A 13,973-nucleotide genomic window follows, 5' to 3' on the forward strand; every position below is an offset into this window, starting at 1 on the left:
CTGTCAAGGAAGATGAGCACATATGACAGTCATACATTGAATTTAACCTTTTGAGACCAACAGACCTTACACCAGTCAGCCCCTTTGGAGATGTGGACATGTCACATTACAGTATTTCATGAAGAGTAGGTACGTAATAGTACTCCGGAGGCAATCAGTGAAGACACCCCTTGAACCAGTTAATTAACTTCTTGGCAAGCTAATTGGAGGGTTGCACAAGTAGCTATGCTGCCTCCAGCTGCAGAGCTAGAGCAATAGATATCTGTGTGGCACTGCCCTGTGCAGTGCAGACATACCCAGAATCTTGTCCTCCATATTTCACTCTCTTATGGAACATCCTCAAGGTGCATTGTCTGATTATCCTGGCTCTGTCCTATTCATGTTGTTGAAATCAGTAGGTAGCAGGTGCTTGTCCAGGCATATAGATTTAATTAATTTAAACAGCATGTACTCTGAGGTAGAATTCCACTGTCTAGGACAGTGTTTCTGCAAAGAAAATACATTATCTCTCTGCAAAGGGGAATACAGCAAAGCAAAGACCAGGAAGGAAGAGAAGTCCTCATTTACAAATATTTTCAAAGCTGAATCTCTTTTCATATTTCGCTTTCTCAAGGAAGTTTGCTTTAATTGTTTTTTTGTTTTTGTTGTTATCTTGTCTGTAAATATACACTAATTTATTAGTGCTTCTCTTCCATAATCAGTTAGGGTCATTGCACTAATTAAGCCTATTTGCACACAGAAGATAACAGAGTATTAAGGTGCTGGGTCCTAATTAACTGCCTCTGGTTACACTGCAACTTCTGTATGCAAAGTCTCACAGACTGAGCATTTTCTCCTCTCTTCCTGGATATATACAGAATAGCAGGAAATATTGACCATTTCTTGGTGTTTTTAGGAAGCTTAAACAACAGTGGGTTGCATGTTTTTTACCAGAAAATCCTACAGACCTGGATTTTGGGCTAGGCTTATCTATACCTTTCCCATTATCCTTTCATTCAATCAAGAATTAGCTAACCAAATAATTATTTCTCTGTCTATCTTCTGAACTACTATATAGTGTGTATAGTTATTTGTACCAAGGCAAATGTAATTCTGCCACTTGAAAAAAATGATGACTAGTACAACACTGTGTAAGTTTAGATGCAACGGTTGAAAGTCTGCTACACATTGGCCTGAAAATTTTGCCTATAAAATAGAGATGAAGAATTGCATTTGCTTCAAAGACAACTGCAGTAAACAAGCACAATAATTTTGTGATGCTTATTGGATGCAGTCATTATCTATTTAATTGGGTTTCATCCAAGCTGGATATCTGCAAGTGTAAATGAGATGGTTAAATCACTCAAGGATTTTAAGTATTGTACTACACAGGCTAGTTGTCATCTACATTTTGATTCTTTCTCTGCATCATCAGCAACAACAGCAATAATAATAATAACAGCGTATAACAACAATAATAATAATCCAGCTGAGAATAGTTCATTGATGTTGTTTGTGCGGTTAATTGTAAGGACATAAAATAAATCCTACTTCTAGCATACCTGCCAGCAGTGTCTGTTTACTTCTGAAACTGTGAACACACTTTGGATCTGTGAACAGTAGTTGTTGTGGAGAATATGTTTTATGTAAACACTGGAGGAAAATTGGTCTATGCCATAAAAAGGGACCTAACCTTTCTGTATTATAAAACAGATGGGTCAGTAACAGAGTATGGTCTGGATTATGTCTTACTCATTATTTTTATTCCAGAAAGCTTAAAAAGTTTGAGACATCATACTGTAATATGTGCCTTATTTAAAATGAGAGCTTACTCTATACAGAAATTGGGAGATTTAGGTTCTGTACTAGATTTCTTATAGACCACAGATAGGGGGCAGTGTGTTTGTTCTGTGAAATTCTGACAGCTACTGACCATGTTATTATTTGTTGTGCTTGCCAAATATTCAGTATTAATTTTCAGCAGATTTCTTGCTATTAAATAAAGACATTTTTAAACTTTATTAATTCAACTCTTTTATCCTTTGTGTTAAGGATAAAGAGTTTATAAAACATAAAACAACACTGAATAACTACTATGAACATTTATGAATGTTTTAGAGGTGATTGCAAGCACTGCATTAGACACTTTAGTAGCAGGTTATAAGCAGCCCATTAATGTCCTCAACCTTTACAACAATTGATTAGCTTTGCATTGTGGCATCTGTGAGTTAGTTATTAACCCTTTATAAACTTCTTGTATGTGTTTACATTCACAGAACAGCAAGTGTGGTCCAAAGGACAAATTGGGGAATGCTGTTTCCTTTTACTTTATGGGTATGCTGGAACAGAATGAGACATATACGTAGCCTGTGCGAAAAGCAGAAATATTCCCAAGGCTGTTGATGAGTTGTCACCCCAATGTTAGTGGCTGGCTTCAAACACAGGCTAATGAGACAGGGTGTAAGGAAATGTATGGGAGCTTCTCATGGCAACAGCATTCCGGAAGGAAGCTTGTCATGAACAGGTCAAAGCAAAAAGGGACCAACTTAGGCACAGATCTCACATTCACTGACTTGAAAAGAGGAGTCTGTATACAATGGACTCGTATTTTCACAGAGGTCTCCCCTGAAGACAGGTATGCAAACCTTCAGGATGCCAACATTTTCAGCAAATGGTTGGAAAGCAACTTGGTAGTCCCTCCACTGCCACTCGAGTAGCTCCACTTTGGAAGCTGACTTTGTGAATTTACCCTATAGTGAATATGGCAATTGGTATCCAACAGAGAAACAGGTCAAGTCAGAGCCACCATATGGGAAGGGAGCCCTTCGGGGCATTCAAAATAACACAGGAATGAGGATCTGAAGCACAGTGTAGAGTTAAGTTATACATATTGGATGTTATCCATCTAAATTACATTTCATTATATTGATTCAATTGCAAGCCACCTCTGATTTCCAGCTGGATACAAATATTTTCAGTGTTGTTATTGTTTCACCACCTAAATTAAATTCCCAGTTTGAAACTTTTTCCACTTATTGATTTTTTTTTTCTGTTATGACAAATCAATGACAGGCTACATTACATTTTCATCTGCTAGAAAAACAGGTCTCTTTCCAGGAGGCTCTTTATCCCTTGGATTAGGGCTCTTTCTGTTACAAATTACCCCTTCTAGCAAGCTGCAGTGGATACTCTATATTCATAGGACAAAACACTTTCTCATTTTAGCAAAATCTAATTTAGGTTTTACCTGGCTCACAAGATGGATAACTTTCTCAGGGGTAAAGCCTCCCTGGTCTGAATAGTTAGGTGCCGACAGTCATATGTTAGCTCAGTCCCTGCTCTGAATTGGTGGGATGCAAGCCAAATCGCACGTGAAAGCTGTTTGGTCACGTCAGTGCTTGACAGCACTCTTGCTGCCAGCTCCTGACGCCCGGCCGGTCGCCCACGGCTGCCCTTTGAGCAGGACTCACCTCCCTTTGCCGCACAGCCAACCTGCAAGAGCAGCCAGAGGCTGCTGGGGCACACGAGTGCCTGCGGCTGAGCGCACAACGCCTTACCGCGCTGTTGGCACCCCTGCAGACGCCTTGGGTATGGGGGGCTGGCAGGAGGCAAATCATGCCATGCTCGGCAAGCCCAGGAGCCTCTTTTTCGGTGTGGTATAGGCATAGGAAGTATCATGGCTATCCCAGTATTTTCCAAAGGAAAGACAAAAGTAATTTGATATTTTTCTGCCATCTCCTCATTTTTTCTTCCCATAATCTGGTACAGTTTATATATGTGTGTATGGGAGGAAGAGACTTATGGGCAGAAGAGAGTTAAGGCAAGAGGAATATTCTGAGTGTTTCAAACAGCTCTTTTGTTTAGAGTTGAGTCTTGTGTTTGGATCTGAAAGTGCTTTAGGTTATAATGATTCTCTCTGGAAATAAGTTAACAGCTCCTGAGGAAGCAGCTATTCCAGCTCTCAGTCTTGGTTTTCAATGCAAAGTAACCATACTGGTCAAGGTAACCTGGGACAAGGTAACCTCTGGATATCTAATGCTGGTCTTGGTCCATCTTGTATTTCTTCAGACAAATCAAGAAACAGAAAACGGAGTGTGGGGCACTAATTGCATTGCCTGACTCTAGCTCATGGAATAGTACTAATTTCTTGTGTTACATGGTAAAAACTCTATTTGCAGTTAATGTGTTGTTTATTTCATTCAGCTGTCATGTAAGTGAATGCTGCATATTAAAATATACATATCTGTACGGTCATGAATAATAGGAAAAATCTGTTAATTTAGAATATATAAATAATATACGTTTCCTTAATTAAGAGATATTTTTTCTCTCATGGGAAAAATCAGTTTGCAAATTGAGTCACAAAGAAAAATACTGGATTCAATAAAGTTGTTTATGAAGGTGAACAAACAGCTACAGCTAACATGCATGTTCCTTGTTTTAAAAATAGGACTTCTTGCTTCAATGTGAAAAGAAAATGCAAATTTATAAGCTGAAAATAATTCATGACTTCTCTTTCACATAATAACAAAATCGCGAGCAAGTTGGTTAGCTTGGCTTTGTTTTCACCCTGTACAAGACTGCTTCTTCTTGCTTTATTTTCAAATTGGTCTAGCAAACAACATGAGCTGCGTGGCAGTGAGAAGGCCTGAACTGAGAGTCCTTCCTGGAGGAGGGAATTCGGGCAGGATCATAGTAACCACTGAGGTTCAGTCTCTATTTGCCTATATGGACAGTATTAAACCTTTTCGATTTAAGCTAAATCCTTTTTGTTATGTTACTGAAAGACCTTATGCCAAATAATGTCACCTAAAATATGCTACTCATAAACTGGGGGAAAAGAAACTGTCTTTCAGGGTTAAAATAGGGGGAAAGACTTTTAAAACCAGTTTAATAAATTGATGTGAAATATATACAGACAAATCTTTGGTATCAGGAACTTGCGATATATTTACAAGGGCAGACTCTTCAGAGATAGTGCTATTCACCCATTTTCTCTGTCAAGGAGGTGCTTCTGGACTGCTGTAAGCTGAATTTCTACCACTGAAGCATTTATTACGAGAAGAGCTAAGGACATGTAACCTTGGGACTCACAGTTGTGAAGAAAATGAAGCCACCTCTCTACTCAGTCATAAAAGGAGTGCCTTGCAAACACACGCATAGGTATAGGAAGAGTTTGCTCACTAAATTCAGGTGATTGTGGCAGTAGGTACACTAGAAAAGAGATTTTCCAAAGTTGGGAGCATCCATCCTTCTCAGTCAAACAATGCTAATAAACACTCTTGCTTTTGGCAGTATTTTCCAAGCTGTTTTTGTTTGAACTGTCTGTGACCAACCTAGCCAGACTTTTCTACATGGACTCTGGTCAGACTGCTGCCTGGGGATTCCTGTTTTATCCCTTTTGTGTCCATATCCCTTTTGTGTCCATATGCCTTAACTTTTCAGGTTTTAAGGAAGCACTGTCCTGCCCTGTCTGCTCTTGAATAGCTCTTATAGCACAGACCACTTGCATATGACCCTGTTAGTGAATAGCCCCATTGCTTCATGGGTGCATTTCTCTACCTCTGCTCAGGGCAGCTCAAGCACGCCCTTTCTTGGCAGCAAACCTGCAACTCCTTATGAGTCACGTAGCAGGTGAGAGGAAGGAGGCAGAAACAAATGCAGCTATGAAGTGCTGTGAGCAGACAATGTCATGCCACTTATTGCTTAAAAGATGAAGTGCAAGTACCTGCACAGCATTATAAAAGAAACACATTTCCTGGTCAGTGTCCTCTGTCCCTTCTCCAAACTCTCATTTCTCTTCCTTCCAGATCACTCTGCTTTTAGGAAGCTGTGGGAGTCACTTCCATTCAGCTGGGCCGGATTTCCTTCCTGCCTGAAGGGCTCAGGGCAGCCATCCCTCAGTTTCAGCTGATTGAAATGTCTGGAGAAAACAAATGGATGAGCTGTCTCTTTCTTGCAGTCCCTCTATCAGGTAACTCCTGGGAAAAGCTTGGCAGAGGAGCCCAGACTCCTTCTGGCTGATGTGCTTACCACAGCCATGTGATCCTTCACAAGCCATCTTCCCCCTATAAGAGCTCATTTATCATCTAGTGTGTCTGGATTGATTGTTGAGCCATCTCAGTTTAATACCACTGTGTTTCTGATCCATGATGGCATTCCTTAGGAGCCTTTACATTACTGTTTCAGTACAGATAAGGCTTTTGAAGTGAATCTCCCAGTTTTACCCATTTACTGTGCTTTGGTTCACATTATGGAGCTATCTCAAAGCACATGAATTGAATTCCTTTTGGATGAAAGTAAGCTGGATGATGCATCCAGGAGGAAACTGAATGCACCCCTGCTGTAAGGGTATTCAGTCCCAGGTACTTCAGCCTAGAGCTAGGCTGAAGCACCTTCTCAAAAAAATTTTCCTAGACTTTGTTTTCAGCACAGACCTTTTGGCTCTACAGATCTGCTCCAACTGGGCTGCATTACTTGCTAATATAGATACAGCCTTTGTAAATGTAAAGCAGAGAAAGGCAGAGAGAAAAAGAGAAGGGCTATGTACTCACAAATGAAGCTGGCAGCTTGAAAAAGGTATACTGTAAGGACTAGATTCATAAAAGTTTAGGAGCATTTACATACCATTCATTTCAGTGAGATATAAGGTGCTAAATGTCATTATGAATCTGGACTGAAGCATTCATCACCATACACAGACACTGCAAAAGCTGATTCTCCAAATCATCATGCCAACACAGGGTGGTAGTTAAATCTGTTACTCCACTGTGGTGAATGTGGTGCCCTCTGGACCAACTCATTGGCATGTCCTTCGTATGCTGTTTTATGCCATTTATATGCCATTTATATGGGATTCCTTATGTCCTCCCTGAGAGTGATGTAAATGACTGGCTGCAAGGGAATGCATGCAAATCAAAACTGTCAGAGACTGCTAATAACTACCCATCTGTTTGCAGTTAATTTTTGTGGGGTTCTTAATGGGTAAAAAATTGCAGCACAAAGAATTGTTAGTTTTGTGTCTACTTGTCTTTCTCAGTACTTAGAAGGCTCCCTTAGAAGGCTCTCTTACCATAGTTTCTAATATGCATACAGCCATACAAAGCTGAGATGTACCTGAATGACCAACAGGTCACAGTCACAACAGGATAGGCCAGTAGGGACAGGAAGCTGGTGCACGTTCACTTCACCTGTCTTATAACAAAATGTCTACTTCCAATAAAAACCTATGAGCTCCGACGAGCTTCTAAACACTGTGTGCTTTCTGATAAAATGAGGGACACAAAATTGGAATTTATGTTTTATGGAGGCCTAATGTTATATTTGAAATTGTTGAGTCTAATAAAGAGACTATTTAGCATTGACCTCCTGAGGATGATAATGAGGTGCCTTAATTTAGACTGATTACTGCTAATTCCATGTAACCTTATGTGAGGTGGCTTTGTAAGGCACCTCTTGAAATAAAATGCATAATGCACAAACTCCTTGACTCCTCAGTAGAGACAGAGAAAGGGAAATGTTACATAAGGGGACATTATTGTAACTCCGCTTTTGTGGCTTGTGTTTTGTCAAGAATTAGTGAGGGAAAATAGGAAGAAAAAAACCCATTCTACAACAATAGCTGCTTTATCTGGAGAAAGTCACATTCTTTTTCCTTGAATGAATTCCTGTATCTTGTGCTCTAATCCAAACACTGATTAACAGTGCTCCGACTCTTTGTCTGTTTGTTGCTTTTTGGCAGACATTGTGGCTTTCATACTTTGCTCCTTAATTACTTGTCATTTCACCCTCTCATTCGTTTTCAAGACTCTCTCAGGCACAACTTCCACAGAAGATTCACTTTCAGAATGTCTTGTCAAGTATTATTTATTTATTTGTTGCTAGGCAGTGTGGCCCCTTTACAAAGCCATTGTCTTGTATCAGAAATTAAGCTGGCTGCCAAACTGTGCAGAACATTTCCTGTACTCCATGGATACGTTCAGAGAGGAGTCCTTTTCCTGCTGGGCAATAAGTTCCCTAACTTTGGCCCCAACTGAGGACTCTTGTCACTCTAGTAATGTGACCAGTACCCTTCCTACTGAGGAAGAAAGATGTCCTTGAGAAATCAGTGATCAGAATAATGTTGCTGTGTCACCCACTGCACTGCAGTCCCCACCACACTCAAGTGTAGTCTATATGAAAGGCAGGTTCAGTCCATGTGGAGCTGGAGAAGGGTCTCAGGAGAAGGGCTTTTATAGCCTGAGCGCTGAGCCTCACTGTCTGCCTCTGCACTCTGTTGCTGATGTGTTTGCTATGAACAGAGATGCTGGGTGTAGCAGGGAGTGCTAGCTTCTCCTGCAGGAGGTAGCCCTTCCCAAAGACAGAAGTTGCCCTCCTCTTTCGCATCCCACTGGCAAAGCAGGAGCAGAAAACCCTTCCCTTTTGGTGTTTCCTCCAGCATTGTGGCCTGGTCTGCCCCCTTTCTTTTCCTCCTACAGGAGGAGCGTGATCTTGCTGTGGTCCCCTCCTTCTCACTCTGTTCTTCTCACAGAGAGATGAGGGGAGACAGGGGGTGGCTTTTACGTGACTTTGGTGATCAAAGTGGGCCAGCAAGGCGTGAGGACAGTACATTAAAGGCTGGAGTCCTGAACCACAGCAGAACTGGGAAGAGGAAGGGATCCAGCAGAGGGCAGAGAAAGATCCACTTTCCCATATTTCGCCCCTCAGGAAACCCCCTGATTCCTCACAGCCCTCCCTTTCCTCCCCCTCAGCACCTGCTTTGCCACAAAATTTACCAAATATTTAATTTTGCCTATAGAGCTGAGAAGTGATGTCCTAGCTCTAAATGCTGAATCATTTCTCCCATGCCTGTCTCTTGTGGGGAGACTTGCTTAACCACCAGGAAGCAGGTCAGTTGCTCTTGTAGCAGCAGATGGATATCCAGGCTTCTTCTTCAGCCATGGCCGACAGAAGAGTATCATTGATCATCCAAAGGAATGCCATGACATCCTTGTCCATATGGACAGCTGTGTAAATTTTTAGTAGTGAAGGTGAAAGGGGAGGGCCATGAAAGTGGTTTGCTTAAGGCAGGAAAAGACCTACAGGTGATCCTTAGGCATCAAGAGGCAAAGAGAGACCCCAGACCATCTGCACCCTCACCAAACCCTTGCAATGGATGAATAAGGTAGTTGTTTCCTTTGGAACTAGAGCATATGACAAGAGAATTCTCTAAGAATACAAGAATATTCTCTGCATATCTCTAAGAGAGGTGTCTGGCCCTGCTTTCCTAAGGATCTCCTTTTCCCCAAGTGTCCCCACTCTCTTGTCTATGAAAGTTCTGGGGTGACAATATTACACAGACGTGAAGCATGTTTAGGCAAATATTAAAACTAGAAAAATTATCTAAACAGTAAATGATTATTTTTAAAAATAATAATGCTGATAACAAAGCAGCAGTAATAACAACAACAATAATAAAAATGATGGTGATGATTAATATGAACTGCCATTTCCTTGTCTTATGCTCATAAATTAGGGAAGTGTTGAACCTACTAACATGCATGAATAATCTGATCATCTTACACTTAGCATATACTTCCTGTGACTTTCTCAAAACACCTTCCATTCAACAAGAAGAGCTGGCTCTAGGCTACAGTGTATTCAAAAGGCTGACCTGAAGAGCTGAAAGGTTTTGCTAATGTCTGAATAAATAATTCAGAAGAATAGGTATGAAAGTGGCCATAGGCTCCTCACTTTTTTGTTACCCTTTAGTCTAAGTAGGAAAAACAAAATGGTGAGGGAAAAAAAGCTCTCTGATGACATGATAGGGAGAGACAATGAATCATGACACCATAATCAATTTCATGCATTAGTATTTCTAAAACTTCACATCCAAATAAACATGCCCTTACATTTAGGAATTAGAGTAAGCTCTTTCCACTGACTACAACATTAGTGGTTTTGATAAAAGAACCACATATTTTGACCTAATTCAAAATACTATTGTATGGTATTCTGAAATCCAATTATACTAGCTACTTATCTATGTCCAATTTCATGCTGTGTGTGGTTTCTCTGGCTTCACTGCAGAGTGAACTTCCTTGCATAGATGTGTGTTGCAACAGCTTTTCTGAACACAAGTTGGCAGCAGAAAGGGAGACGTAGACTGAACTTTTGGTACAGTTCTTGAGTAAACTGAATAATGCCAGCACCACTGAGCTAAGCCTAGGAAACCATTCTGAAAGGCTGCAGGTAATTTTTTTTTATATCACAGAGAGTCTTCAAGAACTTTCTAAGCAGTGCAACAAAGCTCACTAGTCATCTCTGAGATAATGTTATTCCTCCCTTGCCAGCTACCAACCAATATTAAATCCCTTCTATCATAACTAGAGCTATCATGAAGTGGTACCTACTAGTTATACTGTATTTACTCGTTATGCATTTCTTTCACTGCAGAGTAAACTGTGCTCATTTTTATCAGTTGCATAGCTGTATTTCCTTAGGATGACCAGATGACCAGAAGAAAATTAAAAATCATTCAGCAGAGATACAATTTTAAAGTAGACTTGGAGGTGAACAGAAGATGAAGTTTGTTCCAAGGAAAGTTAGTACTCTCTGCTACCTTCAAACAGTGCTCGAGTCCCTCTCATCAATAAGGTATCTAATAACTGTCACTAAGAGCTGGGAGCAGTCATGTCACTAGGCTAAAGGTGGGCCGACCTAATCTCTCGCTGATTGATCAAACAGACAAATTCATCATTTTCTCGTCATGCTGCTGTTTAACAGCGGGCCAAGGTGTATGAAGAAACAGAATTGGCTGCACTTTAGGAGTCCATCAGGACAGTATTGAGGGGAAATGTCACCTATTTTTCTTGTGGTCTTCTCTTGTCAAAACTGTAGTAATTCTGTCTTTTAAGGGACTGGCGAATTATTGCAGGCTCAGTGTCTAAGCTTAGCTTTCCACAGTGATTGTCAATGACATTTTCCAAACAATCCCTATTTGCATCACCAGGGCTACCAGAAGATGCCTGTTTGCCAGGGTGAGTGTTCAGAGGATGAGCATTGCTGATGCACTGTGTGGGCTGTTCAGGGGAGAGAGGGTGAACCCCAGGCTTCACCTTCAGCCCAGCAACTCACCTTTGCTGTGAGCTGGCCCTATATGTCCTATATGTCCCACCCCTTCCCTTTCAGTTCAATTATTGTTCTAACCAGGGCAGATGGACAAGCATGTAAATGAGCTGGCACTGGGAAGTGGGACTGCTGCCAGATGGAAGTGAAATGGGATACTAAGCATCCCATGGTAAAGGTCAGGAGCAGTTGCAGTAGACAGCAGGCATGCGAGGGTCTATTCAGGAAGCACCTCTGAGTAGGTTGCCTTGGCCACTGGTAAGCTGATACATGTATTCATACATGACATTGATCTGGATACTACAGTAATATGTAATAACTATATTTTATTTATTTTTGTTTATTTATGTAACAATATTTTGAATATGACCTGTAGCATGGCATTCCAAACACAGGCACAGATCTCATTATTATATTCTTTCCCTGGCATCCCTGGTGGCCACTGATAGAGACCCAGAGTAGTAGAGGTGGAGTCCTGATATGCTGAATGTACTGGGAGCTTTTCCCCATTTCTCCATTGAGCAGGGATTTTATAGGTGATGAAAAAATGTTGCTGCAAAAAACTCATATAAAAGATCCTATTCTGTCTCAGTGTTTCTGTATAAAATGGAAAGGGATGATTAACATAATATAAGAAAATTATAATGGTAAATTGATAGGGAAGAACACTTACTTATAAGAAACCCTTATTTGAACTTGATTTGCCACAGCCTTTTTGTATAACATTTGTGCATCTGATCATAAGAGATGCTTCTTCATTGTGTAAAATGGGGAAAGGAAAAAAAAAAGTACTTTAAATTAAAGCTATAAGGAGGAGAAATAGTGAAAAGAAAATATCTGAATAAGATAAAAATAGTCCAAAAATGACTGAGACTAAAACATCTTCTAAACCTTAGGTTGAGAGCCAAATCACTAGAATTCCCTTGTGATGAAATATTTGCTATGATTAATGTATTCAATTAGTTTGGATGAATCTCACTGATGAGACATACATAAAGCTATCATAATTTCCATGAATTTATTCTTTCTTTGAATGTCTTTTGTCCTGATGGACAGAATTAACCATTTGCTGACAACCTTATTGCTGCATGATCTCAGAACAATGCAAATACATGTCTAAAAAGAAAAGAATGACATGTATATCATAAATTAATAAAACAAAACCCCCAAAACTCTCTGACTTTTTACACTTTTGGTTAATCAATCTTTTATGATTTTCCTTTTATGATTGGCTAATAAGAGAATCCTTACCATTTCCTATAGCTAAGTGCATTATTGTCAAAGATCTCTTGCCTTCTGTAAGTCTGATATAACCTTTCTATATTCAACCCTTCTGTTAATCAGCCTTCACTGTATACACACTCCTTTATTGCTCAGCTACAGCTAGCGGAAACTTTCTTCTTGTTTTTCTTGTTTTCCTAACTGATTCTGCTTATTTCTTCTAAAAGCTATACCTGTAGCTTTCCCTGCCTTTCTCTGTTTTTCTCTTTAGTTTGTTCTTGCTCTAATATACCACAAATCTTCAGTAAGACAGAGTCTGAATCCTTATCTACAATACAGTTCTTTCATAGTGCCTTAGAGGAAATGAAAATATGACCCTCTGAGAGTACTCTCATGAGAGACACAGCTACACTACATTATCTTGTAGTGTTTTTAGAACACAGAATAATATCTAGAAAAAAGACTCCTCTCTCCTCTGTAGGTGAGTATACATGTCTAAGTGCTCCAGTACACCCTCAAGATGACTGCTGCAAAATGGCATCATTCCGTTGAGTGTTCACAGTTATCAAAGGTCAACTGTCTTTAATAAGTTGCTTGATCTCCTCGGGCAACTTTCCTGATGGGGAAAGTTGATAGTTTCATTCTGTTAAAGATTTGGATTGTATTCAGTTCAGTGGAAAGTAAATGAATATCAGCATTTCTTGGAAAGAAATTTTACATGCTGTCATTTGTTGAGGAGGAATGATCCCTCAACAGAAATCAGAACTAAAACTTTCCCTTGTTTCAATGGGAAATCACACCTCCTCTTTAGGCTGACTTATCATCACAAAACACCTGATTTTAATTTCACAGGTAAAAAGAGAATTGTCATTAATCTAATTGTGTTTGGACTCATTGCCTATCATCACAGTATTCTTAGAATAAAGTAGAACCCCAAAACCTCAGCAAAGAGAAGTCTAATGGTGGCTGGGAGAGCTATAAAGCACATTACTGAGAGAAAGATATATTACTCAGCTGGGGTTAGTAAAGAATTATCTAAGCAATTTACAGTATCCTTTTCTAGTGCTTTCAGGATGAGCAATGAAGAAAGATCACTCCTTTGTTAAAAGGGTAAAAAGAAATTTGGAAATTTGGTAGTTGTGACTATGCTGACTTAGAAAGGAAGATTTTGATGTGACATATAAAGAAAGACAAAGTAATGGACTAGCTCACTTTTGAGAAGGGAATTTTACAAGGGAATCCTACTTCTGTAGATTTTGGCAGCAGTGCTCAAAGCATGGCATGTGAGGAAAGACAACCTAGCTGATCTCTGTCAGTTTACCAGGACCACTTAGGAAAGGTGATTGTAGGATGCCTAGCTCTTTAGTTTCTTATGGACTTTCTACATTGGCAATACGTCCCTGTGGTATGCCTTCAGCACCCTGGCACATCAAGCCACTTGCAGGGAATGAGTATCCTTAATTTTCCTGGGTCTACATCACGCAATTGCTAGATGTGTTTAACAGTTGCTTTGGTTTCCAGATTATTTTTAAAGAAGCACTTAGAAATATAATGCAAGCCTTAGGAAAGGACATGATTTATTGGCTAGTGAATCAGGTGGTGTTTTCCGTACTTGGAGGACATTTTGACTATCTCTGTGCTAATCAGCCTCAAAAAAGGAGGACCTT

The sequence above is a fragment of the Apteryx rowi genome, unplaced genomic scaffold (assembly GCF_003343035.1).
Source record: "Apteryx rowi isolate R43461 unplaced genomic scaffold, aptRow1 scaffold_854, whole genome shotgun sequence".
NCBI classification, from domain to species: Eukaryota; Metazoa; Chordata; class Aves; order Apterygiformes; family Apterygidae; genus Apteryx; species Apteryx rowi.